The sequence below is a fragment of the Perognathus longimembris genome, chromosome 2 (assembly GCF_023159225.1).
Source record: "Perognathus longimembris pacificus isolate PPM17 chromosome 2, ASM2315922v1, whole genome shotgun sequence".
Lineage (NCBI taxonomy): Eukaryota > Metazoa > Chordata > Mammalia > Rodentia > Heteromyidae > Perognathus > Perognathus longimembris.
Window position 1 is genome coordinate 37993721 of NC_063162.1, and position 12900 is coordinate 38006620.

Below are 12900 nucleotides of genomic sequence, written 5' to 3' on the forward strand. Positions count from 1 at the left end.
CTCTTCATCCAGAGAGCTGGAGGCCTAGGGGACCTTAGAAAAATGGGGTTCCAGCTGGGTCGCACAACTGTTTTTGCTCTGCCACCAGCAACCTCAGAAACTCTCTGGGGGTGTCCTGGGCCAGGTCTCCGCCCTGAGCCCCATTCAGGGATACTATCTTCTCCCCTAAGAACACTTGTCTTTTTCTCTAATAGTCCATGCAAAATGCAGCTCCGCGATTTCTGGGAAATTTTGCCCAACGCAGAGAAGCACGGGAGCGGGGGGCTGAATTGCGAGCGCAAGGCTGACACTTCCCGCCCCTGGCATACGCCCCAAATCAAGTAACTGGCTGCAAGCTGCTCGGTCCGCGGGTCCCAGGGTCTCCGCCACCTCGGTGGTCCGGCCAGAGTCGGAGGAGTTACCTCCGGGAAGTGGGACCACCCGGGCGATCGCCGGCCTTGGGGACCCTCCCCGCGAGCCGCAGCCCTTTACCTGAGTCCCGCCCTCCGCAGGGGCTCCGGGGCGCAGCACCGAGCCCCGGGCAGGCCGAGCGGATGGCGCGGTGGACACCGGCGGCCGCCGTTGTCCCCGCAGCTCCGGGGCCGGCAGCTATTTATCTCGGGACCCGTCCCCCGGCGCGGTATTGGGCGATCGGTCCCGTTACGCGCTGCTCCCGGGGCCGCCGCCCTCCGCGCCCCCGGCGCCCCGCCGTGGCGGGGGCCGCGTGGAGCTGCAGAGACGTGACTCTTCCAGGGGAGCACCTTTTCCTGCTCCCTGGGAAGTTAGTCCCTGTGTTCCCCCACCCGCTTCTGGTCTCTTCTTTGCGGGGCACCCTGGCCAGTCTGAACCGGTTATGACTGAGCGCTGGCTGGAGGGGGAAGGAGGAGGAGGAGGAGGAGGTGCAGGAGCTGGAGGCGGAAAAGCGGGCGGTAGGGGCGCTGCGCCTGCTCCCGTGGCTCCAAATCCGGCCAAGAAGGAGGGAGGGCATGGCCCGGCCACGGCCCGGCCCCGCCAGGAGTCACCAAGGCGGCGGGAGGGGTGGGCACTGGCGGGCAGGCGTCCTGGCGGGGCCCACGCGCGCGCGCGTCTCCAAGCGCCGCTGGTGCATCCGTGGACAGCTCGGATCTGGGCATGAATGCCAGTCTCCCTGGGTCTCCCGGGTCGCCCTGGCTCCCAGGACCACCGGGCGCGCTCCTGGCCAGAGCTGCCTACCCAACTGGCAGGAATCCCGGAGCACCAGGCATTAGAACTTTGTGAAGTCGGTGCTCCTGGGCAATGGGGAGTAAAGATGCCAAGTGCTGTTCTTTGTGCCAGCTACTGGGCAAAGGAGGGCGCCCCGCCGTGCACTCAGAGAGAGAAGAGAGAGGGAGGGGGGGGGGAGAGAGAGAGAGAGAGAGAGAGAGAGAGAGAGAGAGAGAGAGAGAGAGAGAGAGGGAGGGAGAGAGAGAGAGACAGTGAGACAGAGAGACACAGACAGAGAGAGAAAAAGAGAGAGAGGAGACAGAGACAGACATGGACAGACAGGGAGACAGAGAGACAGGGAGAAGGTGCTTCTGAGGACACACTGTCCAGCAGCTGACCTTATTAACAATACTATCTTTGGCTGAAAGAGGCGAGGAAGTCCCCTACACCCTCCTACTGAATCACTGCAGCAGACTGGGAACAGTACCTAGGTAACACTGCTAACTAGGAAGGAGAGTACCCACGCACACTACCAGTTCAGTGACCATCTCTCCTCTTCTCCCCATTCTCTTTCCTCTCTTCTCACCCCTTTGTGGTATACACTCAGATTTCTGGAAAGTCACATTGTGTCCTACTGGATTCTGAAACAGGACAATCACCTTGGTGAAAATCCCCTTGATACATGGAAAGACAAGATTTAACCTAGAGGTAGTGGAGCTCTTAGGAAGAGATCATTTCCAACATCCAGATTAAGCCGCCTAAACCCTTTCGGCCTGTTTCCTTATCTATAACATCAGGATGAGATTCTGAGTCTTGCTGTGGAATCTATGTGAGATGAGAAATTAAAAAAGTAAAATAAAAACAAAAAAACCCTGTGGCACCTGGTCACAGCTGTCATGTTCTTCACCGTACAGCTGTGGTGGGGTTCATCCTGTCTGCCCTCTCACTTCTTTTTATTCCACTTGCTGAATTTTAGACTTAAGGGAAGAGAAGAGTCAATAGTATTGTGTTTCTACAAAAAAAGAACAGAAAATTATTTAAACACACACACACAAAGTAGGAATGGAAGAAACATGGTCCCCCAAAATTAGTTTCTGGGAGGAAGAAAATGGGCAGAGGATGCTATGCACATCATTAAAAATGTATTTCTAAAAAGGAGAAAAAATAGGGACTGCTTATCTTGTACTCTGTTTTAACCTGGTTTGTGTTTATTCAAATGTATTTACTTTATGGTAATGCACCATTTGTATAGTTTTCTCCAGATGCTTTCATGAAAGATGTTTCCAAAAGCTTTTTCTTTTATTCAAATAGTTCCTGACAAGAGTAGTTCATGCCATCTCGGTTGTGGGTCAAAACCTATATATATATAGATACATGAAAATTGATTTCAAAACAAACAAACTACACTTGAAAAATACCATCTACATCATCTGGCTTTTGAAATTGCCATATCCCTGTTCTAATCTGTTCCAGCTTTTCCCAGGATTTCTTTTACAGGCAGTAGTCATCAGTCTCATTTCTACTCAGGCCTGTCCAAACCTGTCCACACAGAATGGAAAGTAAGCTTGTCCTCACCTAAGCTTTAGAATGAGAGTGGATCCCAGCAGTCGAAATCCCCAACAATCCTTTCATGAATGGAGTGGCTGGAAAGCAGCCTGTGGAGAACTTACTATAGAACCCAGCTCTGAGGGATGAAGACTGCTTGACTTAAGGGATTGTTGCCACAGCGGTATGTGAAAAATGTCCCCATCCCCTAAGATTGTTTAATCACCCTGCAGCAAAACACTAAGACACATGTGAGAGAAGCTAGAGACCTCATCCAAACCTAACACTGTACCTACAAAGAGAATTTGACCCTGAGAAGCTCAGAAAGTCCCCACCAAGCACTCTCCCAAGAGAGGGCAGGTAGGTTAGTGAAGAGAAGACTGAAAATTTCCCCTTATGTTCCCATGTTTTCATTCCCAGCCACATGAAGATGCAAGATCTGCTGTTCAGGTGAGGGTCAGATAAGCTAACTACTGCTGGCAGTACTACAGCTCTGTGCAGCATCTACTCTTTAGCCATCTCTGGGACCATGTTTTCAACCAGATGGATTAAGAGAAAAAGGCAAGTCATTAGATAAACTGGATTTAAATGAACCTGTCCAGGCAAGAAATGAAATCTGAAGCCAGGCTTCTAAAGAGGAACTGGTACAGAGGTGATACCCAGAATTAAGGAGTTCATTCCTTGCTTTGCATTACTATGATTATGGAGCATTTTGGAAGGAATTGGTCATTTGTGAAGCATTCTAATGTTTTCCCATTCTGAGCTATTTGTTGTCTCTGTCTTTGAGAGAATAAGATGAAGAAATTAATCTAAAATTGTTCCATGATCCTTATACCAGCGACAAAGCAGTAGAGGAAACAGAGGAGGGGTGCCAGGGGTCAAGGTGCTGGGTAAAACTCAGCACCTGAGTATCTGTCACACTGGTCCAGCACTGGCCCTGCTGACAAAATTCTGTTCTTACTGACTGGTTGCACAATAACATATGTTCTAGCCTGTTTATACAAGACAGCATAAACAGGCGCCAGTAGCTCACATCTATAATCTTAGCTATTCAGGAGGCTGAGATCTGAGGATCAAAGTTCAAATTCAGCAAATCAGAAATGTCTGTGAGTCTCATCTCTAGCCACCAAAAAGCCAGAAGTGACCTATGGCTCAAGTGGTAGAGTGTCAGCTTTGAACAAAAAAGCTAAAGGGACAACACTCAGTCTCTAAAGTCAAGCCCCCCTACTGGCATGCATGCACACACATACACACACATACACACACACACACACACACACACACACACCACAAGACAGCATAACAATAAATAAAAATAAAGAAAATAAGAAAACCTAATCAAGAGTTTTTATAACAGTTCACTCAAAGAGTTATCATTCAATTCATTCCAATTCATCATTTTATATTCCAACCAAGGATCAGAGAATAATACATCTGGATAAATTATTCTCTCTACTGCTTATGGAATTTTTGTTTAAAAAGGCAAATTTCAAATGCTAAAAATATACTCTGTGATTTTTTTTTACTGGAAATTTCCAGGAATATCATTTCAACTTTTGTTGTGTTCAGTTTTTATCATACTATCTGGCTCAAATGCTTATTATTTTTTTAATTAAGCAGTTGTACAAAGGGGTTTCAATTATGCAGATCAGGTTATGAGTACAATGCTTCTTAATCAGTGTCACCCATTCCAAATGCTTCTTAAGCTTCAGGAGGGGAAGGAAGAAAAAATAAATGCCTTTCTTTGAAAGTCTGCTGATTGCCAAGAAGTACAGTATCTCATTTACCCCTCAAAGCAATTTCTCATACTTAAGTATTGTTATGTCTATTTTGCAAATGGACTGGGTTCAAAGAGATTGTTCATTGCTAAGTCACTCACTCAACCAGTTATTTAGTCTTTCTCAGAAAAATGATTCAAGGCATGTTGGCCTATGTTGAGGACCAACAATAACTTATCTAAGGCTTCCCTAAACTTCAGAATTAAGTTTTGAATATGAATGTGGTAATTCACGTATGTGCTTTCAGCTACTTAAGAGACAGAAATAAAAGGATCATGGATTGAGACTAATTGATGTGAGGGAGGAGGTAACAAGTTGGATAAGAAATGGACTCTCGGGGGCTGGGGATATGGCCTAGTGGCAAGAGTGCTTGCCCCATATACATGAGGCCCTGGGTTCAATTCCCCAGCACCACATATACAGAAAATGGCCAGAAGTGGCGCTGTGACTCAAGTGGCAGAGTGGAGCTGGGGATATGGCCTAGTGGCAAGAGTGCCTGCTTCATATACATGAGGCCCTGGGTTCGATTCCCCAGCACCACATATACAGAAAATGGCCAGAAGTGGCGCTGTGGCTCAAGTGGCAGAGTGCTAGCCTTGAGCAAAAAGAAGCCAGGGACAGTGCTCAGGCCCTGAGTCCAAGGCCCAGGACTGGCCAAAAAAAAAAGAAAGAAAAAGAAATGGACTCACTGACTTATGTATGAAACTGTAACCCCTCTGTACATCACTTTGACAATAAAGAAATTTAAAAAAAAAAAACCTTAGCTAGCAAGACAGATATGGTGGCATGCTGGTAACCCCAGCAACGTTGGAGGAGAATCAAAGTCCGAGGCCAGCTCTAGTCAATAATACAAGACTTCATCTAAAAAATCATAACTAAAGCAAAAAGGACCAGGGGTAGGACTCAAGTGGAAGTGCTTGACTAGCTAGCATAAGGCCCTCCATATCAGAACTCTAATACCACCCCCAAACAAAAAAAGCATATGCTATTATTATCATTTGTGTTTTACTGATGATTAAATGAACTAGAGAAGTTAAAACATTTGTCTCCAGTCACAGTTAGTGAGATGGAAAGCTGGGCTTCAAATCTAGGCAGTCTGACTACAGAGAATAATACTCTAATCTATCACCCCATGTTATCATGAGGGTCAAAATCAGAAACAATATTATATAGAACAGGCTTGTCTTTTGTGTTTGTGTGTATTGTGTATACCTAGATATACATTTCCACTTCACATCCTTTTGATTTACATTGTCTGGACTCAATTGTACAGCCTAAACCACCCACACTATCATGTGCACCAGTCTCTATAGGCAGGATTCATGAAGCTCACTTAAACTCATCATCAAAATGTGCTTTTCTCTGTCTTTACATTGAAACTCCATGACTTCCAGACAAGTGTGAAGTCTAGCTTTTTCAACCCTATTCCTTCACATAGAGATCAGTTTTCAAATGAAGGGACAAACAACCATGTGAACAAATGCGTGAGTGTATGCTCAAACTGTAAGTAGTTGTCTTTCTGTGACAGATCATTAAATTTCTCAATTGATTTTGTTCTGCTGAGCTCTCTTCTCCTGTAACTCATTACAAGTATTTCTTTATTTAATCACACAGGGAAAATACTACTAGTTTGTATTCATTTTACACAAGAGACACTAAGGCCTAAGTGAGCTGCCCCAAAGCACAGGGCAACAAATCCACAAGGACAAGATACAAACACAGCCAATGTGAATCTGAGGTCCATACATGGAACATGCAGTCTTTTTACAGCCTGACTTCAGGAGCCATTGCTTGTGACAGAGTAGGTTCTCATAACTGTATTGAAGGACCAGAAGGAGAAAATGCCTTCGTGTATGTAAGAGTTCAAAGTCATTCTCATGTTTAAGTCAGTGATAGGATCATGTGTATTATATATTCAGCTTACATAATCTACAGTGTGATTATTGTAGATAGTTGGATAGAAGGGTTTACTCCCAGAGGCAGGCTGTTCCATTCAAATGGATACAATTTCTTCTTGTGAAATTACAGGTGGAGTCAATGAGTTATTATTTCAAAATAAATGTAAGACCAGTGAACTGAAGCTTTTCATGAAATAATGCCAATTTCTCTAACTGTGCCTCAGTATCTGACTTTGCTGTATTGTGTAAGGTTTAGACAGCTCCAAACATCTTTTCAGTTCAGACATAAATCAAGGGAAGGAGCATGAGCTCTACTCTACAAACAGGTTTCATAGAATCCAGTATTTGTGGTTCATCCAAAGACTTTATTCCATAGTTTCAGCAAGTAAACAAAAGGGTCCATCTTAAATCTATTTAATATGCCACAATATCAATTTCTTCAGTATGATGAAGAATACAACAGTTACCTTAACAAAACTAAAAGTTAAAAAAAAGAAAACACGGGCTGGGGATATGGCCTAGTGGCAAGAGTGCCTGCCTCATATACATGAGGCCCTGGGTTCGATTCCCCAGCACCACATATACAGAAAATGGCCAGAAGTGGCGCTGTGGCTCAAGTGGCAGAGTGCTAGCCTTGAGCAAAAAGAAGCCAGGGACAGTGCTCAGGCCCAGAGTCCAAGCCCCAGGACTGGCCAAAAAAAGAAAACACATACCCCCAAGGGGCACAAATGCTAAGTCAAGCTGTTCTCTAAGAATCTGAACCTAGATTAGATTGACACAGCTAGAGTCAGTTTAAAAGAATGAGTGCTCTCCTAGCATGGTTTGCTCGAGTCTATCCCGAAAACTCACCACATTGTAGAGCTTCTGGATCTTTTCCATTGCAGTACTTGAAAATTATTCCAAACTGGAGGCAAAACAGCCCTCTGTAGACATGAAATATACTTGAGGTCCTCTGCTTTATTTATTTATTTACTTTGTTTACTGTCAGTGCTGGGGCTTTACAATCTTGCTCAACATTTTTGCTCAAGACTGAGACTCTTCCATGTGAGCCATACCTTCTCTTCTGACTTTTTGTTGTTGTTGTTGATTAATTGGAAATAAGAGTCTCTTGGATCTGTCTGCTCCAGTTAGCTTCAAGTGTCAATTCTCAGATCTTAGCCTCCTGAGGAGCTAGGATTATAAATAAGCAAGAGCCACCAGCTTCTCACTTTCTCTCCTTTAAGGACCATGTAAACCCTGCCTTCTGCTCAACATTCAAATGTGTTTAATGTAACAGTAATAAGTATTAATACATATAGATGTTTGTTTAAATAGTTTATTTAAACAATGTGAATACTCACTGAATGCAATGATGACATTAGCTTACAACATTAAGCAATTACTAGGCACAGTATCAAGACACAAACAATCAAATGGAAGATTCTTAAGGGGGAAAAGTAACTATAGAGAACTGAAGAGGGTTAAATGAATAATCAAGAGGGATCCAAAATTAGGGACAGTGGGCATCTATAACTGCTCCTGGACCTTATATGACAAAAGGAAAATCTAATGCTCCCAGATCCTGGGAGAAGAGCAACTACAAAGCAGGCACCTCTTGAGGGGAGCTGGAACTTGGAAGAGATAGTGTTATGGCCAGAGATAAAGTGCCGAAACGGGTGTGGAGAGAATATCCTCACCTTCTTTCTATCTGTGTGTGTATGTCTCTCTGCTCTCAAATATCTTGATGGTGGCCACCTTTGACCAATCCCAAGCACAAGCTACTGATGGAGGCAAATAAATTGTTGCCCACATGAGGGACAAAAGAGGTATAGGGTTGGACTGGGGAGGGTGGCAAATGGTGAATGACCAGAACCATCAGGCGCTGAGCTAAGCACTTAACCTGCATTGTGACCTTATATTTTCATAACAACCGCCTTATGAGGTAGGTTCTATTGCCTCCATTTTGCAGATAAAAATCCAAAGGTGTGGAATTAAAACCCATGCCTAACTCTGGATTCTATGTTCTTTATCCCAACAGAATTTTAAGGTCATTATTAAAATAATATTTTTAAAATGACTAAGCTGTTTTGAAAAACTGAGTAAGGTTTCTTCTTGTCAAAATCTTGTGCTCATGGCCACCCCTATTCTGGTGTTTATCCTAATTTTATCAGTAATTCACCTTATGGCCAGTCGTGTGACGTTTATGATGGTACTATTACCCTCAACTTGCAACCCTTTCTTGAATTCTGTAGATGTGCTACATTTCTGTGTCCCATTTACTGCAGAATATAAATACCCTGAACAAACAATAAGGTATACCGTCCATGTTAATTTGTCTATTCATCAAAACTTCCTGATAATTCATTTTGTGTCAGGCATCATATGAAAGGAAAGGGTTTGCAATAAAAGAGGGAAGACAAAGGTAATTAGTGGGTTAACTACCTCCATCAAGGTGCTTGTCTTATGTAAAGGGAACACAGAGTCTGGAACTCTTCTTGGTAGAAAGGGAGACATTTTGAGACAGAGAAGAATATTTGCAAAGTCTTCATGGCTTGAAAGACTCCTTGGCATACTAAGGAATTAAAGGTTAAAGTATTTGGGAGACGTATGAAGTAAATAGCAATAGGGCTTTTGGTTTGTAAGCAAACAGTCCCTGTCCTTAGCAAGATTGCATGCATTGAAAAACTTGGAAGGATTTAGGTACATTTACAGATCTCATTAGCAAGGACATATAATATTCCCAGGAAAAGAGTGAATTCTTTTTTATATTTACTCTTTGTAGGATTTGGTTCAAGATTCAAAGTCCCCAAAGTAAATATGGAGAAAGTGAGTGGACCATGTGACCATCTCTAGGGTAGGGGAAGATAGGATACTTTGAGAGTACAGTACCCAATAGGGGAGGTGTTGGGTGAAATACCAAAACATGAACAAATACCTTTAATGGTAGTTTAGACTGGGGATGTTCTTGTCTTCACATTGAGCAGGTAAAGGAAAACCAAGAGAAGATTCTAAACAAAAGAACGTAGCTGAATTTACACTTCAAATACAATGATCCTTAGATACCATTTTGGAGGTGGACTAGAAGGCAGACTAGTTATGAGGCTGATTTAATAGTTGAGGTGAAACACATGAAAACTTAAAAATCAATGAATTGTGAAAAGATAAATAGAACAATCTGAGAGATTAAGAAATAGTATAACTGATGAATACAGGGATAAGTAAAGATAAATAAAAATCTAGAGTGATTTCCAGGTTTCCTGTGACAGAGTACACAAGCATTGCTTGAAATATTCAGAAACATATCTCAGAATCTCCTTGAACAGTGTAGAGTCCAAATATGATGTCTCATTGTTCTCATAACACAAATAAAATTAAGAAACTCTTAACAGTATTAAATCTAAAAATATCTCCAAGATTTTCTTTTGCAGCTGTAAATACTACACATTCTCTTGTCAAATTCAGTTTCCTGATTTGTGGAATGGAATATTTGACTATAGGTCACTGAATAGATGTGATGCAAACAAGAAGTGTGACATCTATTGGATACCAGGGAAGTGAAATACAAAGCAAATGCTACGATTTTACTGGGAACAGGCATCACTAGCCAAAAAGAATCAAAAGTTGATTAGACTTTCAAAACCTCTGGGAGGAATAAAAGAGCAATATCTTTTGGCAGTAGGAAGCAAACATCCATCAAAACCCAAATGTACAGCCAGCTTAGATAGTAGCATGCCAACAGTCTACTTACCTTCAACCAAACCCATTTCTACATACTTAGATAAAAAACCATTATGCTTCTGAATCTACAGAGTAAATTGACCCACAGTGCAAATACATGGTTTCATCACTCAGATTCTGGTACCCACCAAGCCATGGCTGAATAAATCATCAACCTCATATTCAATGATAATTAGAGGCATCTCCATCTGTTAAAACTGGTCTTTTAAACGTTATTTTAAAGCACACAGAGGATGATTCTGGATATTTTAATTCCTATGAGATTTTATGTCTTGATTTATTTTTACATCTTTTCATCTGTAAATGGAGGAAGCCATTGGTAATTCATATAGTAATTGTGAAGAAGTGTGAATTAAAGCAGAAAACAGTGCTTCACAGATCAACGTGGTAAGTGCAGTATGAGTACTTGCTTTCATGAGTATTCTAAAGAACCCCACAACTTGGGTTCTGATCCATCATTCCTATGTGCAGTTAAACAAGGACCAATTAGTCCATTGACAAGCTTACAATGACCATGAATGGATATCCTATATCCTTTATGGCCTGTCTGCAAAACCAGTTATTGAGATTCACTGAAGATGTATCTGTAGTGACAGGAAAGAATGACAAACAGTCCAGAAAACCAACAAAACTAAAGATCCACCAAGGCTTAGAATTTGCCTTCAATCGCTCCTCAGGCATCACTCTTATTCTAGATCACACGAAAGTTTCTACAGCTCAGCCCCTCTTCTGTCAACTATATTCCTGTGAACTACAGAGCTAGATTCTTCTGGAGATGTGATTCTTGGAAAGGCTAGCAGTTCAACTTTTCTTTGGCTGGTCAAGATTATTTTTCAATCACTTCTTTAGCCAGTATTATTACTAAATACCACCAAATTAAATCAAGGAATGAAGATGATGGCTATGAGGTAGAATATGATTCCAATAATTACAAATTCAATAAGTTTGTGGCTCCAAAGCTATATTTTACAAGGATAGTGAGTACTCAAAGCCAAAATCTCAACATGCAATAGGTGGTTTATAAAAAAAAAAAAGATGTATTACACAGTATTCCTCCATCTATACATCTCATCAAGTGAGGCTCTTAAGCATAAAATGGCAAGAAAAGTAAACAGCACCTCACTGGCATAGAGTAGGGACATGATGGTTAGGTAAATAAAGCTAATCCTCTATAAAGAAGTATTTCATGTCAACTTGGATGATCTAAGACATTTGAAGGAGTTATAACTAGTTTTTTTATGTAATTAGCTTCTTAACAAGAAATGGGAAATAAGAAACCATATGATACAATTTGACGTGAGACAAAATAGGGCAACTCATGGAAAAGGTGAGACTGAGGGAAAGGAGAAAGACAACAATGAATTGGTGTTAGTAGAGTTCCTGTTGGGCGTTATGCATTTTCAATTACATGTCAATTATGTATCAGTTGAAATGGTATTTGAGTTCTATTTTAATAAAGTTATTATTTAAGCCACAATTCATAACAGATACAATTTGGGCTTTGTTTGTAGTTTTTAGAAGCTGTCCTAAAACATACTTGTAAATTCATCCACCTGAATAACAGAACTGCCTAATTGTGTTGATGTCAGGGCCGGAGATAGTCAACCTAGGGTAAAGCATGGAAAAAATGCAGCTCTTAAAGAAGAGTTCATGGTTAAATGTAAGCTATGACATGTGCCAGCGTAAAGGAAACCCATCACCACACAGGGACTCACATCTTCTCTATCGTCTCTCATCATGGAAGACTCAGTTGGTAGCAAGACAAATATTAGAGAACTTCCATCAAAGCTAATTACTTTTTAATCAATCCTGAAACATTAATTCCCCATTTGTTCACGCCACTGTAATTACATGGCCTTCCTTGATGTTTTCATGAGCTCGCTGACCTCACGGCCTTCATACCTGCTGTGTTCTTTGAGTCTTCACTCTCCCTCCACACCTCTAGTTCATCAGTTTTTCAACCATCAAATCTCTGCTCTAATGTTACCTTCTCAGGAAAGGAGGTTTCTTAGATTTCCCCCTAGCTAAAACATTCTCCCCACCCCATAGGCCTTCTGTTGCATTGTTCAACTAATTTTCTCCCAGACATGAAATTTTCATTTGCTTATCAATTTATTTGGCTCTCTCAGAAAGCCCTACAAGGGCAAGGACCTGCCTGCTTTGTTCTCCAACACATTCATGTGCCTATAGTACTACCTGGCAGGTGGTTAGTATTTAACAAATATTTATTAAATAAACAATCTCCGTGGTGAATGTCATCATCAACTTCCACAAACAACACTACAAAGGTCAATCTCTGTGTTTTGATATCGTGCTTTTTACTGGACTCCAGGGGCACTGACGCTCTGGAGATCAGTTTATAACCATTGCCTGGCTAAAAGGGCAAATGGCTCACACTGGAAACCCAGTTGGCCACTGAGGACTGCTTGTGCTTTCACACTAATCTTCCCTTCTCCCTGGTCCCGGGTCAGATGTCAGAGCACACTCAGGGGCCTTCCTTCTGGGTTTATAAATAAGTCTGGCCTCATTACTGATCTTGGACTGGCCCACATGGCATCTTGCCCATCATTTGCTTAGTTAGTAGGACTGGGCCTAGTAAGATCAACAAGTAGGTATGCAGAGAACGATCTAGGGCCTAAGTGGTCACACAAACACCAGACACAGATCCTCCCCTCACATGTTACCCCTTGGCTCTTCAGAAACCACGTATCCCAAGCACATTCAGAGTTAGCAACTGTACATCCTCACTGAAATGGTGACCTGGTTATTTTTCTTGGAGACACTTTAACTGGACACTTAAA

At 42.2% G+C, this 12900-nt stretch overlaps 1 protein-coding gene across 2 annotated transcripts in view; it reads right to left on the minus strand.

Moving 5' to 3' along the window:
• Slc16a9 (solute carrier family 16 member 9) overlaps nucleotides 1–1064 on the minus strand; it is a 35919-nt gene extending 34855 nt beyond the window's left edge. The window contains exon 1 of one of the 2 annotated variants that reach the window (XM_048338821.1): nucleotides 472–1064. The gene's annotated coding sequence lies outside the window, so the exon portion shown is untranslated. The remainder of the gene's footprint in view (nucleotides 1–471) is intronic. The other variant, XM_048338819.1, reaches the window with a different exon arrangement.
• Nucleotides 1065–12900: the final 11836 nt, after the last annotated feature.